Source organism: Cygnus olor, chromosome 2, assembly GCF_009769625.2.
Source record: "Cygnus olor isolate bCygOlo1 chromosome 2, bCygOlo1.pri.v2, whole genome shotgun sequence".
Taxonomy (NCBI): domain Eukaryota; kingdom Metazoa; phylum Chordata; class Aves; order Anseriformes; family Anatidae; genus Cygnus; species Cygnus olor.
In genome coordinates this window covers 66,217,748-66,231,576 of record NC_049170.1, presented here as the reverse complement: position 1 = coordinate 66,231,576, position 13,829 = coordinate 66,217,748, and the positions used below count along the sequence as shown (strand labels likewise).

Here is a 13,829-nt window from a genome sequence, read left to right as displayed (position 1 = left end):
GATATTCAGGTACTACAGCTGACCAGAAAAGCTGGTACAAATGTCCCACTCCTGAATTAGACTTTCTCAACAGGGTGAAGGAATTTTATTTTCATTATTCATACAGCTGGTAAAATCCTATGCTTTTCTGTCTTGCTCTTTATCAAGAATTCATCCTTATCCCCACCACCTCTCATTCAGAGAACCTCACTTCAAAGATAAAGCTGCGCCTGGGGGCTACAGGGATCCTGAATCTTCTCTGCCTGTCCCTTTGCATTCCCCTTTCACTTCTTCATTGTCAAAATATCCACTTTTGTTAAGTAAAGAACCTCAACAATACCATCACTTGGGAACGGGAGAGTGGGGCTGCGTTTCAAATTGCATGTCAGGATGACTCCAGCTTCAGTATTCGGACATAAGTACATAAAAGTACAGAGCCAGGAGCACTGAAATCCAAAGGGCTGAAATTTCCAGTATGAGTTGTGGTCCATCTGCTGTTCCAGAAATGAAGCCATCAAGCAATTGAGCTGTAACAGCTTAATTGCTCATGCCCATGGAGGCCTGATCTGGATGGTTTTCCATTCAGAGAGGATCCAGACAACCACGGTTTTTCACATATTGGGTGGTAGCAATGTGCAGCACATCATTGGTACTGATGCATGGAAAACACCCACCCAGGAAGGCCATTTGCAACAGGCTGGCATTTATGGCCATGCTACTGCCCATGTGTGTTTAAAGTAATCAGCACTCTTGTTTTTTGTTTGTTTGTTTGTTTTGGGGTGGATTTTGTTTTTGTTTTTATTTTCTACACTGTCAGGGTCCATGCTCTTTCTCCTAGGACAACCAGCTGTCAGTCCTGCTGTGTCCTGCTATGAGGAGTCACAGGCATCTTTCTGGTCCTCGAGTTGTCTCCTCAGCCAACAGCAAAGACATCTGAGTAATCCTTCATAAGGATGACCACAAGAAATCAGTTGAGGGCCTCCAAAGTAGATGTCAGGAAAGAAAGGATGATTTTATCAGAAAGACCATTGGATTAAGACTTGGTTGCAGAGCCTTCTAGTCCTGACAGCACCGCATGTGAAAAATGAGACAAACATTCTCCATTCTAGACCCTATTTCAGTACAAATCATGTATAATTTTTATTGACTTTATTAATATTGCACAGATATCTTATTTGTACTCATTACTCAGCTTTCTTCATTACCCCATGGCCTACAGTAGAGATGCCACTGAGGAGAACGGTAATTGGCACCCATAAGAAATCAAACTATTTGAGCTTTACAGTTAGAGACCAGTCTCTCCCCTTAAATTCCTAATTAATTAATAGATGTGGGTATTTCAGATTTTAAAATCTCAGTGACTGTATTTGTATATATTCACCAGGAACTTGAACAAGGAAATGAAGATCAGTATATAAATATTTGTCTAGTATGACACACCCTGTTAGTTTTAGAGCTGATCAGGGAAAGAGGGCATGTTTGATTTGTTCCTGGGTGTATGGAAATGCTGGTATACTCCAGTTTCCAAACTGGAAAGGTGATTCTTATATGAATTATAAAAAATGAGAAACTCCTGAAATCTCTTTTGCAGTAAGATACTGTTAATTTTGGCAAAGTTAAAGGAGGAACAAGCCTTGCAGAGATATTTGTAGCCTTGCACAAGGATGTATTTGTGCTATGTCCGTAGCCCTCAATGAGGACTTAGCTAAAGTGAAAAAAGCTGGCATGGTCTTGTCAGGCACAAGAACTTTAAAACAAGATGGGAAAGTATAACAGCTAATGTGGGGTCCCAAGGCAGGCAGAAAAACAGAAGAACCTCCTGTGGATCTGGGACAATCCCTGGAGGATCTGATTTGCATAAACCACACAGTCATTTCAGCAGCTTGCAACAAATATAATCCTGCTCCAGTATGTTCCATGCTATTTTGGGGTTAAGTTAAGTAAGAAGAATTTTTTGTGTGTGTGAAAAAACACCAAGGAACAAACTGATTATACATAATCCAGGGAGGGGTATTAGAGCATTCATGGGGTAAGCTCTTTGAAACAAAAACGATGTATTTTCTAGGGGTTTGTAAAGAGCACAGCTCAAAGTATACTGAGAGCATAATCAGGGCATATGAGCAGTTGTGCAAGAATATGTCAAACAGTAATGTCATTTCGTGCGCCAGCATGTGACACATTTACTTTCATAATACTTTGACTCAATTCTTTTCTGCAAAGGGGTTATGGCATGCAACCATCTTTTAATTGACATAACTATTGCTGCTATGTGTTTGTCTCTAAACTTTGGGTTTGGTGACAAAGAAGCTAACTAAATGCAAAAGTCATCACAGAAATCATTTTTTCTTGATTATTTTTGTTTTAATAACTCTCTCTGGTAGATGCGCTGTGAAGACAAGTTCCTCTGTATCTGTTGTTAATACAGCTGGGTATAGCTTACCTGTCAGTGCATCTAATTAATATAGTCTGTGTTCCTGGCTCAGCAATGTTCATAAACTACACTGTGTTGTTCAAAAAAGCTTGCCCCACTGTCACTAGGCATTTTTACTGTTTACCAAATCCATTTTTTTCAACAACCATGTGGTAATAATTCTGAAAAGATGAATATCACAGAAGACTTAGATATAAGATAGGTACATAAAGTTTTATAATTGTATAAATACTTGTGTGCATGAAAACTTACCTAATTTCATACAGTGGCCTAATGGGAAAGAAAAAAATGAGCAAGCTCACCTTTTCTCTGCATCTGAAAGTGGTTAAATTCTATATAGCCCAAATAAAAGGTTAGAAAACTCTGCTCAACTGGTTTTATTGACTGTATTCCTGCACAGAATTTACTGTCAGGATTAGGCTTTATTTCACACAAGAATTTCTGAAAATTACTCAGAATGTACTAAAATCTAATAAGTTAATATATTTTAATTTTCACTAATCTTGCTTAAGGGAATTCACTGTTTTTGTACTGTCTAGTATTTTAAGACTGTGATATGGATTTGGTACATTACTGCTGTGATTTTGCTTGTTAAATGAAAGCAGGGGTTTATACAGTGTATAATCTTTGCATCTGAAGATAGATTGTATAGAGTTATTATATGGGGGGAAAAAAAAACCTCTAACACCACCACCTACATTTAGCAGCTTTAGCCAAAGGCAGTTGGGATGATGACAGCTTCTAGAATTTCAAATAATTTCAAATAATGAAAAAGCTCCACTTATTTGAATATGAAGAACATTTAGTAGGTCTTTCTATGAAAAATAACCTACTTGACTGTAGTCTGGCTTTGGGCATCAAAGGTGGAAAAAATCTACATTTAAATCAAATGAGCAGTTGGACACTGCTAGAGAATTGAACCAGTAGTCTAGGCAGTCAAGCAAAGAGTTTTTAGATGTTTTTGTTTTGACCCAAAATGTTACAGCCACCTATTGATTCTGCTACAAAGAAACAAAAAAAAAGGTTGAAAGAAAATACCTATAAGCACAGGAGGAACAAGAACTGAACTAATACTGGCTCCCATTTAGTTAGTGTTTGAATCTGTGAAGTCAAAGCTGACTTAAGATAAATACAAATATTTTACAAATATTTTCCTGGCTAGCTGAAGACTTTTTTTTTTTTTCCGTATTCTTCTCCTGACCACCATGCAGCTTTCTCTCTCTCTCTCTCTCTCTTTTAATTTGTAAACAAAACAGCACTGAATTGTACAAAAGATTCTACCACACCCTCAGCGCCACTTTGCACAGGATATAAATTAAGCTCCAAAGAAAAACTTCAGTGGCTCTCTTCCTGGTGCTGCTGCTTGTCCTTGCATTAATGAACAAGAAGGAGTTACTGCAGGAAAGGTGGGACTAACGGAGATAAGGATGAGTATAAACAAACCACTGTGGATGAAGGACACTTGCCTTGTGTATTTCAGCCACTGTAACAAAATGAAGTACATTCTTCAGGTCAATTAGAGAACGCAGCACACTTTCTAAGAAATTTCTTTTCAGTTGTAGAAATGTAAGAGCTGAAACTTGTCTTCTCCTATATACTGGCAGACATAAGGGAAGAGCATTAACGGAGCCTTCATTTCACTGCAGCAACATGTTTCCTCAAGACACCTTCAAGATTTCATTTATACACCCTATATGAATGAGGAAATCTACAGTTACAGAGGTACCATCAGCATTCTGTTCTCTTCCAAAACCTTTCTTCCCATTCTGATTCTTCTTCCCTATAATCATGGGTAGCTCTTCCCACCATTTTTGTTGCCCTGCCATCTCTCTTACTAACTCCTATTCCTGTTGTTAACTCTTAGCTGACCACAGAGAAAAAACAAAATGACACCCTCACAACCACTCACCTCTTTACACCACTGCTGATCACAACAAATCATTTTGCTCTGTCAGTTACAGCTTGTCTCTTTCTGTTCTCATCCCAGTTTTGAGACTCTGGTATACTTGTTTCCTTTCAAAGTGTTAGCTTGCCTAAGTTCTGCTTATGGTTCAATAGGAAAACTTCTTCAAGCTTTCTTCTTTACTAAAATATGTATATAATCTTAATTCTGTCTTCTCTCATCTTTCCTTTTCTCTGTTCACACTCGCATTGTGAGGCTCATAGGGCAGGGAACATGACTGTGGGCATCTCTGAAGAAAAGTCATGGCAAAGTGCCCTATGAAAGTGTATGCTGTATGTATTATAGATTTTTAAAAATTTGTCCGTTATTCTAAGCTCTTTCATTTTTTTCTTATTTGCCCATGGCTATGAATTACTTAACTGGTTTAATTGAGTTATCCTAGTACACCGTGTTGCATACTTCATAAAATCATTTGTATTTATGCAGTTCTTTGATACCGTAAGGTAAAAGGTTACAATGGCATCCAAGTTATTACTATCAAATTATTGTTCACTACATTTTATGGAAATACTTTGAGGTCTTAACAGATCTGTTGAAAGCAAGAGAGGCTTAATTACGTATTATTTTCTTTATATTCTGCCCTGAGATAGCAATGGGCTGACATAAATTCATAATGGGTCCCTGTGGCTGACACAGTGACTTGTCCCTGTCTAACAGGTACTGTCCCAATTTGCATACCCAGTTTCCATGCTCTGTTTGCCTAAGAAAGTCTACCTTTGTCACAAAGGCTGGGGACACTCAGAAAGCAAACTTTGCAAGTTTGGGACCCTTTTTCTTATTAGAGATATGAACAATGCCAAGAAGGCCAAAAACCTGGCCCCTGTCTCATTGAAATGAATGCAAATCATAAAGTTCCTCTGAGGTCAGTGGTCACCTGCGGGGCCACAGGACAGGGCCAGATGCCACCACAGTTCCCTTCCAGTCCCTGAGTTTTTTCAGGCAGGGGACACACAGGAAGGAGACTTTTCTCTGCTCCCAGCTCTTCTCCTCATGTGGATGGGGCAAGCTCCTCTTCCTGAATCCAGGAGCTGGAGTGCCTTTCCCCTCCAGTTTAGACACAGCCTTTTGATTTTCAGAACTCTTTGCATGCAATTATTTTTTAATTATTATTATTATTATTATTTTTCAGAAAAGATACCTTCCTACATGCCTGAGTATTCTGTGATTGTCAACAAAGTCCTTTATATAATGCAGTGTGAATGCGTTTGCTAACACTATCTCTTTCCATCCCATTGTATATCCTCTGAGTGATACCAGTGCAAATTTTATTCCCTCCTAAACCTATTTATTTGCAGGTTTTGTGATAATCGTATGCTGTTCAACAAAAGATGGACAGCCTGTTGGTCATGCAGTGCAGCTTGGGGAAAGGCTCAGGAATAGTGTGTTGGTCACTGTGGCCCCATATCCATGTGTAGCTTATGCCAACACCAAATGTAGTTCAGAGCTTTCCAAGGAAAAACCAACAGTTTATTTCAATCTACATTTGGATTACTTTTTTTTTTTTTCCTTATAAAAAAGTCTGACAAGAGAAAATCACCACCAGTAAAATACTTATTTTCTTGTCCTGCACCCCATTATTACTAGATACACTATTTTTTACAAGATTTTTCCATGCTACGGCTTATATAGGTAGCACTGTGTGGTTGTTGTACTACAGATGCATACTGGGGGGGTTTGACCACTTCTTCAGTCCTCTCCATATGGAGGTTATTGTCACTCAAAGACTGCGTGACCTGCAACATAACTCTGTTGTGAAGATAAGGAGAACTGGGAATTTCAGAGATATAGGAAGTTACATAAACATAGAGTGCATTCCCCTTTCCCTGATGACCACCTCATTGTTTCTGGTATCCCTTGTACCCCTCCATGCCCTGCTCCTCTTTACAGAGTCCCCTCTCCTTATCTTCATGTTCCTTCAGTCAGTCATTCCGGGTGCAAAGGGGTCAGACACATTTTGCTCACAGGGCAAAATTCCCCTACTATCACTTGGACCTCATCTTTGGCTTCAGAGATTCTCTTCCTTAGAATTCTGTTATACTGTGTCCGTATTTAGATACATATTCTAATTATTTAATGGCTGCATCTTATATGACTCTAGCAAAAGTCTGGTATATCTCACTTTCACTCATCAAACCCTTATAATTTTTTGTATAAAGGTGAAAAGGTGATTTTATTCAGCAGTTTTTTTTTTTTTTAACATGACTGACATCCATCAGAAAATACTTGCTACCAATGCAGAGAAGTTGATTTCTTTTGAAGTGAGACATCAAAACCAGTTTATGAAGACAAACAGGACATCCAACAGGTATGAGAGGCAGACAAAGAGAGAGGTCCAGCATACCATCCCTAAGACTATTACAGTATTCCTTCACTTGTGCTTTGCTTTTCTCTTCCCCTTCTCTTAGTTGCACTCTTGCAGTTGTTAATGATTGGTTAATTGTGGTGTAAGTTAATAATTTCCCCATGGAGTAATGTATGGAGTGCATAGAAAAAACATACTGGTTACTATACTAGTAGGGAACATATGATCCTCTATCCTAACGCTTTGCCTCCAGTGCAGTAGAACATGAAATAGTACAGGGAAAGGTATAAACTTGTGCGTATCTAATTGTACAATATTGAGGCAAGGGTGAAATGTTATTCTTGAACTCAACATTAATATTAGCTTACTAGCATGAGTGTGAGGAGTAGTCACACAGTTTCACCTACTTGATCTAATGGTATATAGTCATGGGTGTTATATTTAATTGATGTTGATGGCTGTTTTTAAAACATAGCTATTTCAGTGATTCAGCTAGAAGTATAAGATTGGAGATGGATTTCTACCCAGATATTTTTTTCAATTATTAAAAAATGCTTAGTGCATGTTATTGATTACTATTCTGAAAAAGGCAATGACTGACCTTTAGTTTAGTCAGTTCCTGATTTGTTCCCATGTTATGTTGCTTCTGAAAAATGTTATTGTTGAAGATGATTGGTTCCTTTTCTAGCTTTTATTTAAAGAAGTAACATTTTTTGTTGTTGTTGTTTTTCTGCTTGGGAAATACCCAAATATATACTTACGTATATTTATGTTTGTGAAATACAAAACCACTATTTGATGCAGAACAATTCCTGAAGTATTTTTACAAGCACTTTTGAAAATGAACAGGGTGTCTGTCTCACAGAGTGGCACTCACTTTACTAACATAGAAGTGTAAGTTAACATAGAAATAAACGTTTGATAAACCAGTTTATTTGTAATACCATGAAATTAATGTAAACAAAAATATTCTCCTAGAAAATATTTTCCTTGAAAACCTGCCAAGATTTACTGAATACATCTTGACAAAGCGCTTCAACTGAGATCAAATAAAATGTACCTTGCAGTGAACAGCTGCAGCTATTTTAAAATGAAGTTAAGCAAGCATTAAGAACAGGGTGAAAAATAACACCACAGGAAAAGTAATTAGCCCGATGCAGTGCAATCTGCAGTGATACCAGATGTGTAAGAAGCACGGTCGCATTACAGCAGTGACGCACTGATCACTTGAATGGATGACGATGGTACATCTTCATTAGGATTCTCCAGAGCACCGAATCCCTACGGCAGCGCCTCTGTCGGTTTGTACCTCTGGCCTCATTTCAGAGGACACCTCCACGCACGGCCTGCCTGCGGTACTCACAGTAAGGCTCAAACAAGCACCGCCTGGCAGCATCTGCTTGCCTTCCCCTGCTTTGTTTGGCGAAGGAGCTCTCTCGCTGTGGGCAAGCCGCCAAGATGACCCTCTGCGGTCATCTCGAACGCGTGTTTGTGGCAGGACGGGGCAAGGGTTGAGAGACCATACTACGGCACGGCCAGGATCGCTGCTGACCCCTGGGCGCACGCTGGAGCTGGAGGGAAGGAACCTTGAGCAACCTAGAAGGAGCGGAGGCGGGCGCGGTGCTTCGGATCCCCCAGCGATGCGGCTCACCGACCCCAGCGGTGCGGCGGGACTTGCGGGGACCGTCCTTGCCCCTCACTCGCGGCCTCCATCCTTGTACCCGGCACACAGCCCAGCCCTGCGGCGCCCGCCCCCACTTACCCCGGTCCCTCCGCCTCCACCCCGCCTCCCGCCCGGCCCCCGCCCGGCCATTGGCGGCGGCGGCGCCCGGGCAGGTGCCGGTGAGCGGCGGGGCCGCACCGCAGCAGCGGCTTCTCCCCGGAGTGGGGTCCTGTGCCCGGCGGTTCCTCATACTCCCCTCCGGGGGTCCGCAGCCCCGCCCGACGTGGCTTTGTGCTCGTGTTGCCGGCCGCCTTCCATCTTGCTGCAGCCCCCAGGTGAGTACCGCGGGGCCGGACACCCCCCCGGGGTCCCTAGCCGCCGCCCTCCCTTCCTGCGGGCACCGGCGCTCGGGATGCACGTACAGGGAAGGAGCCGTCTCGGTTTCATCGCCAGCCGGCTGTCCGCGGCGCTCTGCCGGCGGTACGGCTGCTGGAGCGCGGCGTTTGTTGTTTTGTTAACGGGGGATTTTACTCTTCGTTAACTTCTCCGAGAGGCACCGAGGGTGTGGGTGGAGGCGCGGCGGAGGCGCTGCCCCTGCCTCCCCTCCCTGCCGGAGCATCGCGGGGGCTCCGCGCTGGTAATGTATGCCTCGGGGTGAAGAGCATGCGTTTTCCTAGTATCAAGGTCAGTTTATCGTAACTCCCGAGGAAAATACCGTATGGCTTAGGCTGACTTTTCGTGGGGAATCTAATTAAGTAGGGCTACGTGGTATGCTTGGGTTTGTGTTGGGGTTTCAGTTTAATGTAAACACGTTCGATCATAAAATGCCTTGGAACGTGCGTGCATCCCTCCTGAAGCATGTTCCCGAGAATGTTAGCCGTGTCTGGCAATATATACGTTGACAGATGGTAGGTTTTAAGCCTTATAGGTACCGTTTTACTGTTTCCTGCATTTTTGAAGATGTGGGTAGCCTGGAGCTCTTTAGAATAGGCACAGCAAGGATTTGGGCAATAAAGGCTTTTACTCATTCCTCTGATAACCCTTTTCTGGAAGGCTAGAGAGGACGGAGGGAAAGATTGTTGGTTCTTGTATTACCAGACGTTTCTCTGACTTTGAGGGAGCGGTCCATCAGGCTAGACAGTTTTTTTTTCACTCGCTTATTAATGGTGGTAGCAGTTCACTGTGAGCTGTATTGAAACCACTGACTCTGTCCCTGCGGCTAACTGTCCAACCATAGTGCTTGCTGGTCACTTCTAGCTCTCACGTAGCTCTGTTACTGCATCATCTGCTTGAGAAGGTTATCTTCTACTAGGTCTTTCAGCCTCCTGCTTTACCCATCATTACTCAGGTACCAGATTGGACACTCAGGCTTAAGGCATCAGTACACATGTGCTGATACAAAAATGTATGCAGCAATTCGTAAGCCTTCCTGTGGACTTTGTTAGATAGCTTGGCACAACACACATAGCAGACACAAACAGTAGAGTATCATTTTCAACAGCTGCAATACATGAATTGCCTGTGAGAACTCTCAGAAGTCGATTCTACCCCAGTTGCCCCCATGACGAGAGATGCTTCATGAAGAGCTCTGCCCCCGTTATAGACTTGCATCTTCAATCTGCTTCTGATTCACGTGACACAATACTGTCCTTTCAGGACAGGGTTAATGCTTTTTAACAGACTGCCTTCATCCTAACTAGTGCTGTCTAGGGTGATACAAGATCACACTCTAGAACAAGCCAAAGCAAAACTAAAACTTCTATTTATTTTCCTGAGTTCATTTCCTGCTTCCAGCCTAACCTGATGAATATAGCTGAGTGTATTGACAGTTGATTGCTAAACCAGGCTTTTTGATTATATAGGGTGTACCCGACTTTATGAGCCATGGTAAGAATTCATCTTTCCCACTTCATAGTTGCAGTAAACAGAACACTTCAAGAACTTGTACTTAAACAAATAAAAAGTCCTGAACAATGCTTGGCCGATGCTGAAGAAAGGCTGTATATACCAAAAGTACTATTGTTCATAAACAGCACAACTGCATGACAATGTGACTCCTTTGTGTTGCTGCCAACATTAACATGACCTATTGTTATCAGACTAGAAACTGCAGTTTGCAGTGTAACCCGCCTTAACTTGCCCTCAGAGAGTTGGATAAGTAGAAAGAAACAAGTCAAGCAGAGACCATAGGGACAATTTTTCTCTTCAGGAAAACCCATTGATTTGAGGTGAACTAACTCAGCTTTCTGTGGAGTGCTGTACTTGCTTTTGTTTTGGGTCCAGGTAGGTTAATACTAGATAAATATATAGAGATAATAAAGGTTTCAGCTTACTAGTGAACTGCTGAGAGACAGAAAATAAACCACCCTCAGCCTCAAGTTTGTTATATTTTAGAGATTTGGAACAGTGTACTTTCAGAAGAAGCTTATTGGACTTGAGGAGGATGGTAAACTGCTGCAATTTCAATGTGGAGGGAAGCACACTGCATTGCTGCTCAAATTGTCAAAGAAACTTGGCCTATATATAGTACAAACAGGAAATTTTGTAGAAGGGCTAAAAAAGAATTTCAAGCCATGGTCTCGTTTTATGCAGGTCTTTCTGAGATTGGGCAAAGATGCATATCTCCAACCTTTAGAGAGACCTTGATTTGACACCTTACATGTGACACCCACACTATTAGGATCTGTCATTCATGTGGTGTAAACTAGTGATTATGATCTGTCCACTACTTAACTTTCAGTACAATTTCTGTTACCATGTTTCTTTGTCTTTTAAGAACGCTTCAAAAAAAATGCAGCATAGTATTTTTTCTGTAGCTTTGTTTTCAAGTAAATAAACTTCTTCAAATTTCTGTGTCCTGAAAACAAATGAATAAACACTGTAGTGGAAAGCAGCAATGAATCCCCTAACAGCATTATGTAGTATAAGTAGAGTATAAGGACCACAATGGCTTGACTGGTCATAGCCTAACTTCGGCATTATTGCAAGCACAGGCTTTTAAATTCTTATAAATTCTACGAACACGTTAATTTTCTGGGCCAATATGCATTACATTTCAACAGCAGGGCAATTCTTTCTTTCTTTCTTCTTTCTTTCTTCTCTTTCTTTCTTTCTTTTTCTTTCTTTCTTTCTTTTTCTTTCTTTCTTTCTTTCTTCTTTCTTTCAAGTTATTTCTGAAGAATTATACTAACAAAAACCTCTGTCGTGCAAATTTGTGCTGACCCACTAGCTCCTGAGCAAGTTCAAGGAAACAGACCTCCTTTTACTTCTTATTACCTGTGTGCTTTTTTCTACCTATTGATGGTCATAAAAGAAAAACTGAAATTGATGTTTGGTATTCATTATTGCAGTTATCTCCTGGTTGTTTTAAGATAAATATTACTGCAAGAAATTAATTTTGGATTGTCCAAGGCAAAGTACACCTTCAAATAAATATCGCCTACTGAAGTGGATGAAAAAACCCGCGGAGATTAATCTTTCAAACGAGACATTTTCATTGGCGTTGTCTCAAGTTGACTCATGGTAATCAATTAAGTAGTCTTTTTGAGTTCTGCTGATGTTGGCTGGCAGGCAGGGAGGCTCTAGCTTGCCCTACCTGCTGAAGAAGACCCAAGCTCAAGTTGTGCTGCACGGAACTTTTGGAACAGCAGGGAAGCATCCAGAAACAGATGTTGCTTGTTGATGGAGAAGAATAAGTAGGTAACTGACTTGATCCAGAAACTGTGGCTGCGTGAAGTCTGTTCAAAGGGTGCTGAGGTAGTTTACTGTAGAAATGAGATATAGTCTCTTGTTGCAATCTGAAATGTATAGCCTTGTCCAAAGGCTGTTGAAGTCCATTGCATTCCTACTGGTTTTAATAAGTCCTGAAGCCAGGAAACCACCTGAAATCTTTGCGTGCTTTTCTTCTTTAATAACAAAACAATCCCTTACCACACTGTCAGCCCACTTGCATGCAGAATAATATGTAGATCTGCTGTTGTAAACCAACTTTCTGTTCCTGGGGAAGACTGCATAATCTGTTATTTTCCTTCTGGAAAGGAGAGAAAGCAAAATGTTTACAGCTTGAGGATAAATTATCTGTTCTGCTCTTGCAATGAGGTGTTTTATCTTCTCTGAAACTAATACAAGAAGAACTTCTTTGCTTATTAGGCATTACCTCTGATACAGAAGGTCACTTTAACATGATTTTCTTCTCTCTCTTTTTGGGCTGTATGAATAGGATTTTGACACAGTGCAGTTCAAATGAAAAGTGCTGGTGGTTTGTGCCATTATTGCTTATGCTGCAGCATGGATGCTCAGCATATGATTTAAGTGCTGTTGACAGAAATATAGTAATACTGTCCTGGAATACCTCAAGTTGCACAGTGTACTTACTTTTCTAACCATTGTAAATCTTGCAGAGGTTTTATTCCATCCTGCCCTTCTGCCAGAGAACTGATCCCTCCCCCCCTCACTGGTCCCCAAGACTGCTTAGTGTGCCTTTCTTTCAACACTCACAACTAGCAGTCCTAAGTGCTTTGACATCTGTGTGACAGACCACAAGTAGGCTTTAAGTTAAAACTGTCGTGCATGAATTGGAACAACCTGGATTTTAAAAGCAATTGAAAGAGCTTTCAGGAGGATTCTAAAATACACTTTGGTTTCTAGAATCTATTTCAGATTTGATCTAAAAGTCCATGCCAAAACTTCTCCGTATGTTGATTAACGCAAGAATAAAAGTAATAGATTGAGTCCCAAATCATGAAGAAACCAATTTAGCTCTAGAGGAAGGTCAGCTGATTATACTCCCCCTTCCTCTTTCTCTTCTAACATTTAATGATGAGGCTTTAGATTCCTCTTCCAAGTTAGTAGTTAATATCACAGTTCAAAAGAGGGCAATCAGTGGAGAAATACTGTGGACTTGGATTCTATGTGTGATTAAGTGGTCTGCACCTCTTTTGTAGAAATATGCTATCTATGTAGTTGCGGTAGCTGAAAAATACCTAAGATTATGCTTTCAATTGGGAAACTGGTGGCAATGTTTTATCAAGGTCTATAGGACCCATGAAGGATACTGGATAATCTAAAAATTTGGAGAAGCTAACACAGGGGACTAGAAACTGTAATTTTCTAGGTATTAAAAAGCTGGTGCTCATGTAGGAGCATGCTTTTTCAGTGTACTGGTAATGCTGTGTACAATTTTGAGAGTAGACCTTAATAAAGGGAACAATAAAAAAAAAAAGGGGGGGGGGTAAAAAAAAAAAAACAAGTTAATTGGGTATGGAGGTGTCCCAACTTGCCCCTAAAGGTGGTGGCTTAATAATGCGATTGTTAAGTTGACCAGATAATAGTCACTGTGAGACCCAAGAAGGATGGAATAAAGGTGTCTATGTGCTGTCTGGTTGATTCTCTAAGCGTGTAGAGGATGAACTCTTTGGTTCCCTAATCTAAAGAAGCAGTGTGGCTGCTCCAGTTTAGAGTCAATATGAAGTGAGCCAGGAGTCAAAACATG

At 40.9% G+C, this 13,829-nt stretch overlaps 1 protein-coding gene across 5 annotated transcripts in view; it reads left to right on the top strand.

Annotated features, from left to right (window-relative positions):
- Window positions 1–8,470: 8,470 nt before the first annotated feature.
- The window catches only part of LOC121064776 (myosin VIIA and Rab interacting protein), a 232,239-nt gene continuing 226,880 nt past the window's right edge, over window positions 8,471–13,829 (top strand). For 2 of the 5 annotated variants that reach the window (XM_040546842.1, XM_040546843.1), the window contains exon 1: window positions 8,471–8,673. The gene's annotated coding sequence lies outside the window, so the exon portion shown is untranslated. Of the gene's footprint in view, window positions 8,674–8,844; window positions 9,023–13,829 lie in introns of those variants that run through there. The other 3 variants (XM_040546839.1, XM_040546841.1, XM_040546840.1) reach the window with 2 other exon arrangements.